The following is a 15,782-nucleotide window of genomic DNA, read 5'->3' as shown; positions in this document are numbered from 1 at the left end:
TGGCCTGGGAGCCAGTAGGTTGGTGGTCTTTAAATGGGTTTTCCTGGAGCTGGAGTGCAGCCCCTTCCTTATGGTGCAAAGGTGACTTCACCGAGTTGCCAAGGGGGGCAGAGCTCCATCAGTGCAAAGGAAGGACGGTGGCTGGGATGTATCTAAATTTGCAGAAGGAATTGTTGCAACAGCCTACCTCACTCTGGTTACATAGAGCCTCATCAGTAGGCCTAATTTTAGGAGGTGTAAGACGAAAATACAGTTGAGAGGAGTGAACTAAAAATAGCCCCCCCCCCTTTATTCTGCTACAATTCACTCCCTCAGCTGATAAGTCTGTTCAGTTTATGCAAAATTCTTCCCCCTGTCATAATTGCATGAAGACTTTTGACAGTTATTAAGCACAATGCAAACCTCCATCTCGTTTTGATTCACTGCAGCTGTCATGACCTTCAATTTATTTCTGCCGTCCTCTGGAATTGCTGGCATTCTGTTCAACAGATGCTACTGTATTTTTAAGGGAGCATTTGAGGTGGCCCCATTTTGTTAAAAATACGCAGGGAGCGTCATTAATAAGAGTACGTTGTGTGAGGCTCAGGTGGGCCCCTTCTGTGATTCTCATGACAAAAATACTTTTTGCAAAAAAAAGTGGACGCTGTATTTTCATGTTAAAGAACCTAATTTTATTTTAGTGAATATTCGGAGTGTTTATTGTATGGAAGACATTGTGCTGAGCACTGGAAGCGTTGATGAAGACATAACTTCTGCCTCAAGGAACTTGGGGAACTTGGGGAAGACAGATGTATGTCAGGATGTGAAATATGTGATCTCAGCAACTGGAGTCAGAATTCTTCTTAAGGAAGGACCTGTGTTGGGAACACATCTTGATAAACCCTGGATGGGTTGTGGGGGCGGGTGGAACTTGAAAGCAGGAATGAGGCAAAAAATAAATAAATAAGAATGGCTATACCGCACCACACAAAGCCAGAGGAAGAATGTGCTTCATTCATAAGTAGTTGGGCAGAAGGAAAAGATAGTTAAGAAGGGGGATGGGGGGAAGGGGCCAGAACACTGACTTGAGGTAGGTGGCTACGGAGATGCTGGGCCAGATGAAACCCTTCTGTGTTGTGATGAGCAAAGGCCATTTGAGGGCCAGGGATGCCCAGGGCTCGATGTGGGGTTGTTGATTCTTGGATTGAAAAACCCTCCTGTTCTCCACCCACATTTCAAGAAAGTCTGCTAGGCTCTTGAATGATGTGCGTGTTTAGGGGTTTCCCTGAGGGGGTGCAGGGGGGTGGGGTGGAAGAAGAAGGGAAAGGCTCATAGAAGGCTTTGACCTGTGTTTCTGAGACCATAAGGAGTAGAGCAGAGACATGATGTGTGAAAGAAGGAACCTGGAAACAAATGTGCCCACAAGACATAAATTCCCCTGAAACTGCAGAAATCTTTGGGAGGCTTTGGGCTTCCCAAGGGCATCAAGAAGGGCTCTGAGCCAGTCTCCTGTAGATCTCCAGGGCTCAGGAACCCCCAGTTGATATCTGCTTATCTAAGTTAAACTTCTAAAATGCGTGGCTATTATACGGTAAGTGGATGAGAGTTGAAATACAGTCAACTCTGACTCTTGGAGTAACTTAGCTTCTCTGTGAGAGGCTTCATAGCTAGCCCTTGGAAAATAGTCTGATTTTAGTTGGCAGAATGGGAGGAGAAGAGTATGTCCTGCAAAGAGAATGCATGAGTATTAACAATGAGATACCAAGTGCAAGACCCATATAGGGAATGGGGAACAAGGCAGGCACGGGCAGTGGGCAGTATATACAGTGTTGGGGGTGGGGGAGGTGAAAACATGGAATGTGGTCACATTCTGGACAGCCTTGAACACCAGGCCTAATGAGTTTTATCCTCATCCTGTGGGTGTCTCATCTAGATCGAAAGAAAATTGGACAATCAATGTGAAAGTTTAACTAAAGAATGAAGATTCTGAAAGCAAGAGGCCCATTAGGAGACCGTTTAAATTCATGACTCTCGGGGCACCCGGGTGGCTCAGTTGGTTAAGCGTCCAACTCTTGGTTTCAGCTCAGGTCATGATCTCAACAGTTTGTGAGTTAGAGCCCCGCGTCAAGCTTGGAGCCTGCTTGGGATTCTCTCTCTCTCTCTCTCTCTCTCTCTCTCTTTTTCTTTACCCTCCCCTGTTCATTCTCTGTCTCTGTCTCTCTCTCTCTTTCAAAATAAATAAATAAACTTTAAAAATGCATATCACTGAAATAAACAATAAATAAATTCATGACTCTCAGACTTCCCACCTCCTCCTACACACTTGAAGGTTGACGTCCTCCCATCGCTAAGAATGACGTCCTCCCATCGCCGTGGTTTAAGTGGTGTGGGTGAGAAGTGAAGAGTAAGCTCAAAATGTGGTGGTGGAACTAGAAAGGGCGGTAGGAATTAGATATGTTTTGCAAGAGAAGTTGACAGTAAGTGAAACTGACCAGCTATAGAATGTCAAGAGTGTCAAATAGGGAGTCTTGGCTTTGAGCCTATGGGACTCCAAGGAGAGTGCTGAGATCCGTATCACAAGAGGTGTAAGGAGGGCAGGTGTGTGTGTGTGTGTGTGTGTGTGTGTGTGTGTGTGTCTACACGTGCACACACGTCTTTGGGGGGTGGATGGGACAGAATGAGTTTTGGGGGGATGTGTTGATTTAAGATGTCAATGGAGCCCTTGCGTGGAGATGTTCAGCAGCCAGCTGGAAGCATATGCCTGGAGCTACACACTCAGCACATTCTGAAGTGACCTGTCTATGTTGCATAAATGCCAGCAAGGTGGCTCGAGTAGATTCCAGGTGTTTCTGCTCTGCTGGCACCTTTCTGAGTCTTATCCAGCCAGTAATATGTGGAAGTATCTGGCTTTCCCGCTGCTGCTGCTCTGTTCCTGCCCATAAGAGATGCTCAGGGACTGTGTGTTGTTGAATGAGTGAGAGTACTAAGCCTCATGTTGACAAAGCTAGAAGAGTGAGAACAAGAGTTTATATTTTTCTTGTGGATTATGGCACGGAGATAACTTCCTATATTTACTTCTATTTGGCTCTTTGTCCGTATACATATAAATGTGTCAAATGTTTTCCTGATGAAAGAAATATAACTTTACAAAAGAGGTTTAAAAAATATAGGGGCACTGGGTAGCTCAGTCAGTTGAGCATCCACCTTTGGCTCAGATCATGATCTCATGGTTTGTGGGTTCGAGCCCCAGATAGGGCTCTGTGCTGACAGCTCAGAGCCTGGACCTGCTTCGGATTCTGGGTCTCCCTCTCTCTCTGCCCCTCCCCTGCTCATGCTCTGTCCCTCTCTGTCTCTTAAAAAATAAAACGTTAAAAATTTTTTTAAATATATACGAAATATATAGAGTCTTAATTCTGCCATCCTGCTTATTTCCTTTTTTCCTTTGTTTTGACCTGTTAGCATAATATTTTATGCCACTTTCTGATTGTCATTTATTTTAGATATTGTTTGTTTATCACTTATTCATGTTGGATATTGTCCCCCTAAAGAGCAGCAACCTGAAACTGTCTGTTTTTTCTTTTCTTTTTTTAGAGAGAGAGGGAGAGCACAAGTGGGGGAGAGGGAAAGGGAGAAAGAGAGAATCCCAAGCAGGCTCCACGCTCAGTGCAGAGTCCGACACAGGGCTTCATCCCCATGACCGTGAGATCATAATCTGAGCCAAAACCAAGAATCGGACGCTCAACCAACTGAGCCACCCAGGCGCCCCCTGAGGCTGTGTTTGTCGAAAATTTTAGACCAAAAGTCAAACAAATACAAATTGAATTCCTGGCATGCAGCAGCCACTGGGTTGAAGTGGTAAAAAATGAAGGCAGAGAGAAAGACCCACTGGGGTTTTCAGAAAGTACTTCATGGAGAAGGTGTATTGAAACCAGCGGAGCCACTGAACATTCTCACCCAGAGGAGGGACTGGTGAAAATGGCGTCTGGGAAAGATTTTCTGGTTGTAGGGTAGGGGGTGGTGGGATGGGACAGGGAATACCCAGAGTGTTTTGTAGGGATTCAGCCATGCAGTAGTGGGGAGAGCCTGGCATGGTTGCCCAAATGGGAGGGGATGTTATTCTGGCACTCCGTGGTTTCCACAGGCCCCCTGGGGGTTGTCATTCGGAGTGCTTTATTCTTCCCAGGACGTGTTCCTGTTGGCTGCTTTGCACGCAGTACCTCCTGGCCGACTCACCTGATTCCATGAAGGTGTCACACACATCCAAGCTAGACGGTTCAGAACTAAACTTAAGCTCAAGATGAGGCGGCGAGGGTGGGGGTGGGGGGCGGTGGATGTCAGCCTTTCTTCTTAGGAGGAACATGAGACATGGTTGTTTCTGGGTGTTCAAATTTACTCGTATTGTAAAAGAGTCGCTCTAGGGCCATGAAGTGATAAAGGGTCAGAGAGTCCCTCGGGGGGTAGACAAGCGTGGCCACTAGGGCTGAGAAAGACCTGGTCTCTTGTTGCCCTCAGGATATGTTATCTCTGTTCTGCAGATGAACAGAAATCAGAACTTGGTGAGGAGCCCAGTGGGCACATCAAATTAATACATGCCCGTGGTTTAGAAAGGAACCAGTGCAGAAAGGCAATGATAACAGAAGAGCGGCAGCATGAGTCCCGAGTTTAGTGCTCACTTTTTGGTGGGGGAAGTAGGAGAGATGATAAATCTGTTGGGATGTGTTGAGTTGAATGGAGGGAATCCTCTGGAATCCTTATTTTTAACTGTAAGGAAAGGCTGGCTCCCGCTGATACAAGTCTGATGGCTTCCTCCTTGGATGACTCACTCTACCAAGATCACTTAGCCACTGGCAAACTGAACTCAGATGCTTCCTGAAGTGTTAACTTGGCCGGAAGAGAACAGTAGCTTGTAGAACCTGCCATCGAGCCCAGCCTTTTCCACTATGCCATACTACCTTCTTGCCAACATGCCGGTGACGATGCTCTTAGCGGCCCAACAGCGTTAAAAGAAGTGGCCCAAGGGAAACAAAGGATGTGAGCAGCATGGACCACAGAGCTATCAGGCAGGGTGTAGAGAATCACCTATTGGACAAAGAAGGATTCCTTGGTTGCCCCTCTTCATCGACAGGGCTCAGAAGTAGAGTGCGGTCCTAGGGTGATGACAGAGCTATAGAAGCACATACCCAGAGCAGCTCCAGTCTGGTGTCCTAGGGGCCAACCAGAGAGGTGGGGAAGCAGGTCTGGAATGGATGAGAATATCACCAGATCCTGACGTAAGACCCTCTCGGTGTTGGTCTAGATCCATTTACATTATCATCTATGACAGGTACAAAGCTTTGAGAACATCTTGAGCTTTCCAGAAATTTCAGAATTTCCCCCCCTCTTGGTTGTTATTCGTGCCCTTTCATATTTGAGCAGTGTTCAAAATCTTTATCCGTTTCAGAGTCAGCAGAGGGAGGCCAGAAGCCGAAAACCCCTGCCTTTCGCCCTGCAGCCAGCAGGGGCATGGAAAAGGAGAGTAGGGGGCTGACTCTTAGAAAGAAAGAGGTGGGCCAGTATGGTCCACCCACAGGAGGTTCCATGTTACCTGACAAGGGAGTTTCAGGTACAGGCTGTTTACGGTTGCGGGTATCAGCCTCGGAGCTAGGGTTACCCTGTGCAGTTTCCATTTTAAGTGCCCTCCGTCGTACTCCTGCCAAGACTGCCGCTGGCTCACGTTTGAGGCACCAATCAGACTGCTCTGAGTCCATCACTCAGCCCTGGCAAAGGCCTAGCACTTAGCTCTTCGGGCCCCAGCCTTCTACGCAGCAACACCTGCCCTTCCTTTTCCTTCTGATACCCCCTCCCTGACCCCTTCTTCCTGCGCTGGCTGTCACACTCCTTGTGAAGCAACATCTACCACGGTCACAGGCCAGAGGATAATCGGACCACTCCCCCACCCAGCTGCAGGCTTAACCATGTGTTCCTGGGTTTTCACCTTCGCTATTTACCCGGGTGGTGTCATTACTAAGAGACTGTAGGGCCTGGTGGCCAAGGGACCCTGACTTGGCCTGGCCTCACCTTTCCGCTCTGCCCTCGCTAGCAGTAAACAGTGCACCTCATCTGTAAAGTGAACATAATACCCTTAACAAGTACTTACATCATGGGGTGGGCGGGTCAAGTGCCTTTTACATGAGTTAATACATGTCAAGCCCTCGGAACGATGCCTGGCGCGTGCAAATGCCTTCCCGTTTCTTTTCCTCATTGCCGTTGTCATTATTGTCACCCTATGCATGCTGCGGCCTCTGTACCCAGACTTCAGAGTGACCCGTGTGCATAGCGGAGTAAAAAAAGAAGGAACCAGGTCTCAGCGAAAGTTGTCTATTTCAAAAGGAAGAGAGGAAGGAATCCTAGGTTTCAGCTGGGGTGAATGAGAGAAAGCCTTTAACGGAAACAGGGATGCTGGAGTGATGTGCTCCCTTTGACAGTGGTGTTAATTTATTAGTTTGCAGATAATCTGGTGGGACGAGAGCATGTTTCTTTTTGGTGGTTCTTTTTGTCTGGAAAAAAAAAAAAGGAAGGTATGAAACCTCAACCCGTTTTTGAGACACTGTTCAAACTATGATTTATTTATTAGCAATTCCTGGTGCCAAGCCCTGGACTCCTAATGCTGGCCTCTTTTTTTTTTTTTTTTTTTTTAGTTTCAAGGTTGTTGTTTCCGGGTCCGGCCATGGTTTTAAAATCAGGTTTTCTCATCATTTAAATTTTAGTCTTAAAAGCCTGGGAATATGGGCATCATTGAAAAAGGGAGATGGGTGCTGAATTCAATTCCCATCTCTCAGGACAGAGTAACCAAAGGTTAAAAGGGGTGAAGACAGCTTGAGGAATAGGGGCTTCAGCATAAAGGCAGCAGCTTCCCTTCCTGCCCCTGCATGAGCAGACAGATGTCAGAGAGCAAGGGGCTAAGGTTTATACGAAGTTCATTTGAATAAAGTACTGATAGATTACTCACACGATTTAAAAAAAAAATAAAAGAGCTGGTGGGGTGCCTGGGTGGCTCAGTCGGTTGAGCATTCCACTTCAGCTCTGGTCATGATCTCGCAGTTTGTGAGTTCGAGCCCTGCATCAGGCTTTGTGCTGACAGTTCAGATCCTGGGGCCTGCTTCGGATTCTGTGTCTCCCCCTCTCCCTTTGCCTCTCCCCCACGGTGCGCTCACTCACACTCCTCTCTTTCTCTCTCTCTCTCTCTTTCTCAGAAATAATAAATGAGTAAACTTTAAAAAATAAAATTTAAATTAAAAAAAAAAAAAAAGCTGGATGTGCCTGTACTAAAAGGGGAACGGCTTGGTTTTTGCACACAGTTTCCACTCAAAAATAAGGGGAAATGCAGAAACAAATGATCTCATTTCCAGAGAAGTGACGGTTGGTCTTTTAGCTCTTCTGTAATTAAATCCAGATGCACCTTAAACAAACCTTAAGACTATGGTGGTAAGATGCTTTCCTCAGGGGAAAGGGTGGGGAGCCGAGCACCTGGAACTCAAAACGCAAAGTTCTATGACAAAACGTGAGATGTCCAGGTTAGGAGGTTGGATGAGTTTCATGACCATGTTCTACAGCAGCTGGGACAGATATCTTATCAGTGTAGCCACGACATGGGTTTCCAGATACACAGATTTCCAAGAACTGTACCTGGGACCTGAAGAGTTTAGTAGGATGTGACGGGAACCCTGGCGCTGGATATTTTTATTGTTTTAATTTGGGTACCGCTGACCTTGTTGGAGAAAAGAAACAACAGCTGGGCAAGCACCGCCATCAGCACTGTTCCTGGGAATTCGGAGACCCAAGCTTCTGCCAGACCCTCTGTGCAAATTCTGGCAATGCTCTGTCCAAAGTGAACTACGTCCTGCGCCTCCTCATTGCTGGGTGTTCATCTGGACCTTCAGACATTTTCTTCTCGCTTATCCTTAACCTCCTACTCCAACGACCAGTTGGCCTACAGCCACCATTTGTCACCGACAAACTGTCCAATTCCAGGACACCAGTATGCATGGATAGCAGTTTCAAAATGGCTAGCCACTCCCTCTGTGGGAAATAACGCTATCATATAGAGTCCGGGATTTCTATAGAATTCATTGACCTTAATTCTTAAAAGTTTTGATTCATTTACACATTTACTTGTATCACTGTCTTTTTTTTTTTTTCGTACGACGCACAGTGAGATTATTTCATTCATTTGTAATACTCTTGGATAATTTTGTCACATTCTGCATTCTTTCCTGGGATATCCCAACTTCTTAAATGACTATTTTTATTTGTGTCCATACGGTTTACTGTTTACGCCATAAGAGTTTGTGGGTTTTGACAGATGCGTAAAGGCAGTTGTCTGTCATCAAAGTATCTGGGAAATGTGTCACCGATTGGGCCTCCCTGCTCCAAAGAATGCCTGATATGTTTACCTTGACCTTGTCTCTAGTTTTGCCTTTTCTAGAACGTCATATGAATGGAATCCCAGAGTAAAGGTAAATAAATAAATAAGGGGAAAGAACAGTATACAAAAACTTTAATATTTGAGGGGCACCTGGGTAACTCAGGTTAAGCGTCTAACTCTTGATTTGGGCTCAGGTCATGATCTCCCAGTTCGTGGGTTTGAGCCCCACATCGGGCTGCATGCTGACAACATGGAGGCCACTTGGTGTTCTCTCTCTCCCTCTCTCTGCCCTTCCCCTGTTCATGTTTTCTCTCTCTCTCTCTCTCTCTCTCTCTCTCTCAAAATAAAAAGATAAAACTTAAAAAAAAATTGTTTAAACCTTTAATATGTGAAAGACCTGAGTAGTGCCATAGAGAATTACAGTGTGCTTTGGAGAGGATGTGTGGATCATATAAGGAAAAGACTGATTTGGAGAAGCTTACAAGAAAAAAGATTTTGTAAAGTAAATTTGGTTTTGATATAAAGTTTAAAAGAGAAACACAAGGTTGGGAGGTAGGGCAGGGCTGGGGCCAGGGGTGCATGCCCAGAAGAGGCAGAAACGTGAGCAGAGCCTTGGAAGTAGAAAAGGAATGCGGGAGAAATCCGGAGCAGTTTTAATTCCCCGAGAAATACAAAAGAAGGTTGGAAGATTCCTTGGAGGAATGTGGCTGGATTCCTTGATTTGGGGCAGAATGGAGAGTCACTGAAGCATTTTGAGGAGAGTCAGACAACGGGTGCCTTAAATGCAATTATCTGAGGGCGGCCTTGAATAGACTGGGATCTGAGTTGTGGAGACCAGAGGATCACATCCAGAAAATAAATAACAAGGAATGCAGTTTTACCCCGCTATCCGAAGGTGGAGTTCCTTCGAAACATTTTGTAAGCCAAAATGTTGTAAACTGAGGCACCAATTACCATTCACATATATAGGGCCACTTTTGAGCATTCCCAGACCCCAAATACAACCTCTCTTAGGCTTTTCTGATACCTTGGGACATGTCTGACTAACGGGCACACAAAATAAATCAAGACAAAGCACAGGTGCTCACAGGCACAGTTCAAAGCTGTGGCGGCTGGCTGCTGAGATGCTGAGTGTGCTTCTCAGGACGGAGCTTGGCGGGGCGGTTCTCGCCGCCCGGGGTGCGCGCCGCCTCTGTAAGGCTTGTTGCAAAACCAACACTGCGCGCTGTTTTCGCTTTTCACCTTGCTTCGTGGAAGCAAAAATCCTTTTCCGATTTCTTTCATTTAGTCAAAGTAGGCGCTAATGTAGGTCTTTTGTAAAAGTGATGTAGTGGGGACTTTCAAACAGTGGAGGATACCTGTATGTGTATATGTACATGTGTGTATGCAATACGTGTGTACATACGTATACAACCATATATATACACACACACGTAAACACACACACATAGACACACTCCCTGACAACAGGATCCTGGCGGTCTCACCCATACTGCGTCCCCAACTCCTAATCTAATGGCACAGAGTCGGCACTCAGATCTTAAATATTATTGAGTCACATTAATAACCAACAGGTTTGCTCTATTATTTCTGTTTGCCCTCTTTTCAGGGTCCCTCTCTCCAGCAACCTCTGTAAACTACTCACAGATTCATTTTGCTGTGATGCGGATAAAATAGCTTTTTATTTTATTTTATAATTTAAAGCTGTGTTTTTGCCCAACGTCCAATGCACTATCCGTCTGTCGGCTGCCTTTTTAAATTTATGGCTCCAGTGTAGTTCAATATCTACTCCCTGCCTCTGAAACCCATCCCACAGGCCCTGCTGATACACGCCTCAGATCCCTCTTTCTCCATATTTCTTTATTGCTACTGTTTCCTTTCCCAACCTGTATTCTTCTGTTTTCTTCCGATTATTCCCTACTGAAGGAACTTGGAATTCATATTACGATCAAACTTATCAGTGTTGCCAAAACAAGCACCAGAGGTAAAGCTTATAATTAGGGAGGGACTGCCATATAGTGGAACTGCTTAGCTGGTGTGGGTAGGAAAATGCTGGCATTTATAGGTAAACTCAGCTTACAGAAATGCACTTAAGCCCAGCAGAGCATATTAATGGAGGCTTTGAATTTTTTGTCCCAAGTGAGATGAAAAAACACTGCAAGTTTTGAGCAGAGTGACATAATCCGGGTGGCAGGTGCTCTAAGGGTGAGCATGTTGCTCTAGGAACAAAAAAGGACTCTTCACCTGGCCTTCCAGGATCAGAAGTCCTCCTGGAATATAGCCAAGAGACAAGTGTAAAAAGAGCAGAGAGATTAGCTCAAGCAAAGGCCCAGGGGTGAGCTCCAGCAGGGAATGCTGGAGAAGTGGAGGGCCTCGCACAGTGTGAAGGTATTTGAACTTGATCCTGAGGGCCATGGGGAGCCAGCAGAAAGTTTTGTGGTGGGGAAGGCCATGACAAGTGACATGTCCCTTATACAGTTCATTCGGAGAGCTGAGTGGAGGAAAGCAAGAAAACAGGAGACATGAAGACCAGATGATGGAATCCCAAGGTGATGGTGGCCTGTGTAGGGGTGAGAAAGTTTTCCTTTTTTCCCCCCCTCTAGGTTCTTTGGCTGGTGTACTAATTAAGTTGACGTGAGACAGACTAACGGGAGAGAAACGAGCTTATTTTGAATGTACAGAAGCTCATAGAAATAGGAAATTCAAGAAAGTGGCCAAAGCAGGCAGCTTGTAGACCTTTTATTTTATTTTTTTTTCAACATATGAAATTTATTGTCAAACTGGTTTCCATACAACACCCAGTGCTCATCCCAAAAGGAGCCCTCCTCAATACCCATCCCCCACCCTCCTCTCCCTCCCACCCCCCATCAACCCTCAGTTTGTTCTCAGTTTTTAACAGTCTCTTATGCTTTGGCTCTCTCCCACTCTAACCTCTTCTTTTTTTTTTTTTCCTTCCCCTCCTCCATGGGTTTCTGTTAAGTTTCTCAGGATCCACATAAGAGTGAAACCATATGGTATCTGTCTTTCTCTGTATGGCTTATTTCACTTAGCATCACACTCTCCAGTTCCATCCACGTTGCTACAAAGGGCCATATTTCATTCTTTTTCATTGCCATGTAGTACTCCATTGTGTATATAAACCACCATTTCTTTATCCATTCATCAGTTGATGGACATTTAGGCTCTTTCCATAATTTGGCTATTGTTGAGAGTGCTGCTGTAAACATTGGGGTACAAGTGGCCCTATGCATCAGTACTCCTGTATCCCTTGGGTAAATTCCTAGCAGTGCTATTGCTGGGTCATAGGGTAGGTGTAGGTAGGCAGCTTGTAGACCTTTTAGACGAAGAAACAGTATGTTTGTAAAGAATCAACAAGACAAAGAAGTTTAGGCTTGGGGTAGTTAATTGGAAAAGAAGTAACAAGGTTTGTTTACACAGCCCTCTCAGCCTTGAATTCCCTATCGATGATGATAAGGATGCCTCCTTTCCTCCTGGTACAAGGAGGATACTATTCACATGGGAAATTTATCTCCTGCTAACAGGGGAACAAAGGACGGTCAGTGTCCTTGCATTGGCGATTTCCTATATCCCTTTAATTCAAAATAATCAATATGCCAAAGTGGTATATTTTGGAGCAGCCTGGGAGGAATGCCATCACCTGCATTAAGTCAGCATTGCAGGGATGCAGAAAAGGAACCAGGTTCCAGAGAGATCACTCAGGAAGAATCCGTAGGAGCTTGGGACTTGAGTAGCTGTTGGGAATGAGGAAAAGGGAAGGGTCTGAGATGGCCTCCAGGTCCCTGGGCCCAGGCCCCTGGGCCAGCCTACAACAGCCAGTCATCCTGGGGAGGAGATGACTGTAGGGGATGTCCTTCACTGAGGGCGTTGAGAATAGGAACAGATACGCCTAGAGCCCCAACAAAAGGGCCTTTAATTCTGCTTTCCCGCCTGTTAAAACACAAAACTCAACTGAGTAAACATAAAGATCTAATACGCTTTATTCAGTGATTCAGGAATCAAGGAGCATCCCTTAGAGCAAATAGAAAGGAGATCGGCAGAGCTATACCAAGTGGTAAAGGCAGAAAGAGGGTGGGACAGGGAAGTCATAAACAAAGGAAAGGAATGTTTCAAGCAAGCAAAGGGCGAAGGGAAGGGCAGGGATCAATCACACAAATTACCTTATGGGTGCTGGTAGGATAATTCCAGATCGACTGGGGAAAGTTCACATTCCCGGGAAGGGCTGAGACTGCAGTTTTGTCTTGGTCTGCTCTCTTGGGGACAAGTGGCTCCGATTGGGACCTGTTGTGCTGTTTTAGCCCTCCCTTTAAAGGAGGTAGCCCTGCGCGAGGTAGCTCTGTCCTCTAGGGACCAGTCACGGTCTGCATGCAGTGGTTCAGGAAACCAGGTTTTAGTAAAGGAGGTTAGAGGGTCCATTCTTCTTGCTTGTGGATTTTAATTGCCTATTTGGATTTCTGAAAACGAGACCTACCGCTGTTGGATCCCAGTTACACCTCCTTCTGGAACAGCCTGACTTATGCACATTTGGGGTGTCAGGAACATTGTGTCGGTTAATTTTCTGTGAAAATATTTTGTGTCTCTCTTTGGGATCCCAGGCTCTCTGTGTTCTCCCAACATAAAGACGGTAATGGCAGGCGGGAGGCAGTGCGGGCTGTCCTGGGGATTCAGGTTTGGTAACGGGATCCCAGGACGCTGGCTGCCCCCAAGTTTGGAGAAGGCGGGAGTGGGCTGAGGGCCGAGGTAATGGGCAGGCTGTGTGCCTGGACACCTGAGAACTAATTTTAGGTTTAGCAGCCACATTGGAGAATGTACCTTTAGGAAACTGCGAGGCTGACATTGTGCGAATACGATAGGATTTAGAGCATCCTTGAGATAGACAGCCTGCCAGATTTGGATTAACTGGCTGGGGTTTTTTTAATTGGTGTTTCTCACAGAAATCGGCATGAATCAGACAGATGCAGTAATGGCATATGGCAGCAAAGCGACAGACAGCAGGACATGCAGCTCAAGGTTTTGATCTGGGCTGGACTGCCATCCCCCACCCCATCCCTCCACCCCCGCCCAAACCCCACTGGAACCTGATGGACTCATTTGCTGAGATGACAAAGGGACATGCAAAAGCTTTTCTAATTTATCGAGATGGGAGGACAGACACTTCACCACCTTGGCCTGGTCAGAACTGTCTTTGTTTTTGTCTTTGTGATCTTACTGGCTCACTTGGGTCCTTCAGCCTTTGCACGGCTCGGGATGGGCTAATTTGCATTGCTGTTCTGCTACGTGGCATCTTTTTGGGGTTCACGCTATTGCATTTGGAGCTCACTACTGGGGAACTGAGTCCACAAAAGGTTTATGTGAAACTCAGCAAATTGCCACACTCAATAACAAGGTTAAGAAAGAACAAGAACAAACATCGAAGGAATGTTTTGGTTTCGGGTGTGTGTGTATGTGTGTGTGTGTGTGTGTGTGTGTGTACACACACGTGCACCCTTGCACATGCACATGGGGCGAGGGGGACATGTTTGGTGGCTATATTTGTCACAGGACAAGTGTCCAGGAGTGGCTTTCTCTCAGTTGATTATATTTTTAGTGAGTTGCTAATAACCAGGATTTGCATAGAATAAAAGAACCAGTGAATATTTGGAAATCTTCCCTCTTCTGTTTCTGTGCCCTGTAACCACAGTAACAAGACTTCATAGGGTTTTTTAAGAGGCAAATTATGATTGAATTGCTAATAAATATTGCAGATGGCGTAGAAACGACTGCCACTGAGTAACACAGTTTTCGGTGTGCACATGAATATGTCCTTAGATGTCCTTTTGTGCAAAACCCATTAAGACTAAATCTACGTGGTCCCCTTAGCCCTGAAGTTATTCATTCTGGACCTCACCAGAGAGGACGGACTGATGCCATATCCATATCAGGGGAGGGAGAGCCCTCTAGTGGAAAATCATCAGGGTAGACAGTACAGCAGGAAAGAAAGCCAAGAAGTCAAAGAAGGAATGTTCCATTTAGTCCCGCAAGTTGAACTGCAGCATGTAAACATGATGTGACTCGCCATGTCCTCCTGCTGACTTGGAAAATGTTTATCAAAAAATCTTGGCATGTGGAATCATCAAGAATATATTGAGGCCTGTGCTAAGTAGGTACTCAAAGTCATTATCCCAAGGGCTCTTAATGTTCTTCATAGCCCTCACCTAAAAAGTTTGGGATGGGCAAGATCAGGGGGTAGGGGATACATTTTGGTGATAAATTAAAAAATCAAGTTTAAACTAGATGAGATGATCGGGGGCACCTGGGTGGCTCAGTTGGTTGAGCATCCCACTTCGGCTCAGGTCACGATCTCGTGGTTCATGAGTTCGAGCCCCACATCGGGCTAGCTGCTGTCAGCTTGTCAGGGCAGAGCCCACTTCAGATCCTCTGTCCCCCTCGCTCTGCCCCTCCCCAGCTTGAGCTCTCCCAGAGATAAATATTTGAAAAAAAATTATATAAGATGACCCACTTGCCCGCGGCGGGATTATTAGCGACAAGGTTTGTTCCTGGGTCCAGCTACTTCTTTGAACAGAAGAACACACCGTTCTAACCCTTGCCGTCCCCAAGGCTGTCACCTGAGTTGAGCCATGATTATCATTATAATGCACTGTGTTATTTGTCTTGTAACTAGGAATAAAGCTCCAAAGCACTTTCTCTCCCTAACCTCTGAAAATAATACATGTCTGAGATTGTGATGCTAGATTTTTGCAAAAGTTTTCATACCCTCTTGACTGGGTCATGATATTTCCCTTGGCCTTTTATTCCTGCCATGAACTACTTGTAAATAAAATGAGAGGAAACTTTAAAAGATTTCAAAACTTGGCATTTTAAAAGGATTTATGGATATTAATGGTTTCTATTGATAGACTTTAAAAGCATGTTGTGTGAGAAATGCCCTGCTGTACGTGTGCATTAATAATGCTTTCTAAAAACGTGTATCATCAGGGCTGGGGCCCCTTGCTCAGCTCTGTTACTGACTATTGTCCATGAGCCCCCGCCCTTCAAGGGTTCAAAAAGCTTGTTTCCGGGCAGCAAGAACCCAGCTTTGAAGCTTATGTCCTTCAAAGCCCATGGAAGATACATCACCAGGGCAGTAGAGGCAGCCAGTGAAAACACACCCTCAGCACATTTTAGCTAAAACCACAATTGCCTTTGTTTCTAGTCTGTGACACTGGAGAGTCTCTGACTAAATAGCCAACAAAGCTGGATTGTCCTTTTCTGAACGGAAAATGGCTACTGCAAGGATTTGTAAATCCTGTCTCTACTTCGAGGACCATCTCAAGGTCTCTTATCTTCCTTTGCAGCCTGGCAAATATGGCCACTTCTGAACTCTCGGTGACCTTCCTCTCTG

At 45.8% G+C, this 15,782-nt stretch overlaps 1 protein-coding gene across 1 annotated transcript in view; it reads left to right on the top strand.

The window, feature by feature from the left end:
* WIPF3 (WAS/WASL interacting protein family member 3) overlaps window positions 1–15,782 on the top strand; it is an 85,498-nt gene that overhangs the window by 42,880 nt on the left and 26,836 nt on the right. The window lies entirely within an intron of this gene.

The sequence above is a fragment of the Neofelis nebulosa genome, chromosome 4, assembly GCF_028018385.1.
Source record: "Neofelis nebulosa isolate mNeoNeb1 chromosome 4, mNeoNeb1.pri, whole genome shotgun sequence".
Taxonomy (NCBI): domain Eukaryota; kingdom Metazoa; phylum Chordata; class Mammalia; order Carnivora; family Felidae; genus Neofelis; species Neofelis nebulosa.
This window is presented reverse-complemented; position numbering and strand designations above follow the sequence as displayed.